Source organism: Tachyglossus aculeatus, chromosome X1, assembly GCF_015852505.1.
Source record: "Tachyglossus aculeatus isolate mTacAcu1 chromosome X1, mTacAcu1.pri, whole genome shotgun sequence".
Taxonomy (NCBI): domain Eukaryota; kingdom Metazoa; phylum Chordata; class Mammalia; order Monotremata; family Tachyglossidae; genus Tachyglossus; species Tachyglossus aculeatus.
The window spans coordinates 30476403-30479885 of NC_052101.1; positions in this window are offsets into that span (position 1 = coordinate 30476403).

A 3483-nucleotide genomic window follows, 5' to 3' on the forward strand; every position below is an offset into this window, starting at 1 on the left:
AGCCCGCCTCCCCACAGAAGCAGTGTGTGCAGTATTAGGAATGTAGGTTTTGAAGCTTCCCTATGGAGAGGATAAGTAAACTGTCTAAGGCGTTAGTACTTTTGCAATAAAATCAAACTGCTGATATTACCTCTAATGTACTAAACAGTATCTAGCCCCTTTCCTTATATTGCACTCTGGTTCTGTGGTATTTAAGACAGAGTTGCTCAAACACAGGTTGTTCAAACATGAAGCAAAATGGTAACCTGGGGAGTAAGATTTCAATGTCACAATATGTACACATTAGCCCAAGCAGCCCAGCTTCACACAACTGCATGAAGGGAAAGATCTGCTACATTGTAAGCTGCTTGAGGTCAGGAGTCATATTCACTAACTCCATTGTACTCTCCTAAGATCTTTTTGTGTTCTGCACAGAATAGGGACTCAATAATCAATCAATTGCATTTATTGAGTGCTTACTGTGTGCTATTGATTGATTTTCCCCAAGAAAATATATCTATTTAGCCTCCCAGTGGAACTAATAATAATATGAGTATTTGATCAGCATTTACTATGTGTAAAATACTGTGCTAATGTTGCTACAAGATACTCATGTCAGACACAATTCCTGTCCCACATGGAATTCTCAATCTCAGTAGCAGAGAGAACAGGTATTGAATCCCCTTTTTTACAGATGAGGAAACTGAAGCACAGAGAAGTGATTTTCCCAAGGTCACACAGCAGGCAAGTGGCAAAGCTGAGATTAGAACCCAAGTCCCCAGCTGTCCTGCCCCAGGCTCTTTCCGGTAGGTCATTACTTATGTACTCTCAATGAGAGATTTATTTAATAATAACCATGGGCTATATTCAAGGAAAATTTGTCCTTCTCACAATCCCCATCCCAGAAGAAGATTCAGAGACTCCAAGAAAGTCCCGGGACCCTTGCATTAACTTGTACAGAAGTGCTGTACAAAATGAGGTCTTTGAGCAGTTTTTCATGTGCAAAGAACCCATCATACGATTTAGAGGACGGAGGAGGACACACATGAGTATACTTCTTCCAGGTTCTCTTCATTTGAGAGGGGGAGGAGAGGTGTCAGAGTTGCCAAGCCTGCCATCTCACCCCCTGCACTGCTTCACATATTCAGCTGTGGCACATACTGTGGAGGGGTGCTGTGAGTCTTTCTAGTGCCCCCAGCAAGGGGGCTGATTTTATGTGCTTCCCTGCTTGTTCACAGGTGCTGAGGAAAATGGGGGTGAGGAAAAGAAGGAAAAGGTTGGGAGCAGCTCCAGCTTTCCATGTCAGCCCAGAAAGGATGGTGGGAATTCCACAGGTCCCCAGGACAGGAGGAGCCGTATTCTGCTGGTAGCAGGTAAGGAGTAGAGCCGCCCTCTTGGATCTCCTTCAGGATCTTTCTAACTCCAAGGGATGGGCTCAGAGCTATGGCGGTGAGTCTGTGAGCACCTCCATCTGAAGAACGAGATACAGGAGAGCTAGGGGTCACCACCCCTTGGTATTACCTAACACAGCTAAAAGACAGTAACTAAATTGATTAAGCTCAAGGCCAGTTCAAATCAACCAAACATTTATTTGTATATCCATCAAAATGGGATATAGATATGACCAAAGAACATTTAATTGTACTTCCCAAGCGCTTAGTACAGTGCTCGGCACACAGTAAGCGCTCAATAAATACGATTGATGATGATTTAATTTTGTTCTACACAAAGTCTGAACTTGGTGGCGGATCAGAAATAGCCTCAATCTGGGCACTAGCTTTTGACAGTACTCATTTTATATAAATTAAGGTGGAGAGACCGAGTTTAATCCCTCCTAGACATGTTTAAGAATACACTCGGAGCTCCTGAACTTCACAACTCAAAGAGAGCTAGGAGAAGAGGCCAAATCTGCTGCCTTGCCAAATTGCTTTGTGAGGCAATAAGGCCAAAACACATAACTCTCATTTGATAAGTCTAATAACCATACTCAAACTGCAATATTGCTTTGAGTTAATATAAGTTTCCCTTTCATTTTTATTGGACAGTCATCTGTTTAGAGTTTTCAGAAACAATCATAGCCTCATAATGCATTATAATCTGATTAGCAGTCGAAATGACCAGAGATTCAATCCGTTCCACATTGTCTCTGGGGGTTCGGAAATTGCCTTTACCAAACCAAGATGTAATTGGTAGGAGTGTCTTCCTCCCCTGGCTTCTCCTCCAGCCTGATGTCTGAATTTCAGTAGGTTAGGCGCCCCTTCGCCTTGCTTCCTGCAAGATTCCAGGTTTTTCCTCACTTTTCTAGCAGAGTAGGTCACTGCCAACAAGGAACAGAACAGCTACTCAAAAGGGAAAGGCCTCTTAGTTCTTGAAGCCCACCACCCTTCAAGATGGAGAATCTGTCCCCAGCAGGGTTCTGACGCATCTATTCTAGTTCAATCCATGGCTTTTAGAGACATACAGAAATATTAAAGTGCTAAATTTGTCTGAACAAAGATTAAGGGGCAGCCTGTACCCAGAAGCAAGTGAAAGTTAGGGTTCTTCCAGCTAAATCAGATTATGGAGGACTTTTCAGTTTATTTCATTAAGCAAATATCGACCCTGTTTTTCCTTCAACTCCTGTGTCCCATCACCCGCTACATTATTTTGTAAAATCCTTCCTCTAGGAGAGACTTTGGCTCAGCATTGTCTATTATGATTTTAAAGTGATTTTCACTAGTACAATGTGGAAAACCTACCTTCAGCATTGAATTTCAAGTGAAAAAAATCCCCTCTGGGCTACTTTAAACAGACCAGAAATTCAAACTCACCCCATGCAAATGGCGATCTTTTCCCTACCTGACATTTGAAGCCATTAGAGATTAAACAGGAGTAACTATATGATGTTTGAGCACTGAGTAACGTTTGGATTTTCATTAGAGTACATCTTCTTTGGAGAAAGTATGTCCTTGTTTGTCTCAGGGTTTCATAGTAATCATACAACAACCAAGAAGAAAAAGGAAAGCACCGAGAAGTAACAAGCAGTGAAAAATATTTCAATCCTCCAGAAGTAGTCTTTCCTACATCTAGAATCAATGCCTAGTGGAAAGAGCACAGGCTTGGGAGTCAGAAGACCTGGATTCTAATCCCAGTTCCACCATGCACCTGTTGTATGACCTTGGGTAAGTCACTTCACTTTCCTCATCTGTAAAATGGGAATTCAAACCTGTTCCCTCCAACTCAAACTGTGAACCCCATATGGGACTGGATTATTTTGTATCTACACCAATGTTTAGTTGAATGCTTGGCATATATTAAGTACTTTAAATACCACAATTATTATCTGGACCAGAAAACTGTGTAAGCTGTAAGATATCGCCAGTTAGATTAGTGGGAAGCCATTAATACCACAGTAATGATAAAAAAAGTTGATAAATACAAATTCTGCTATTTGCAATACTAAGTGCTTGTACTCTAACTGTCCATGTGAAACTACCCCCTCCCCAAAATATGAAGAATCCAGTG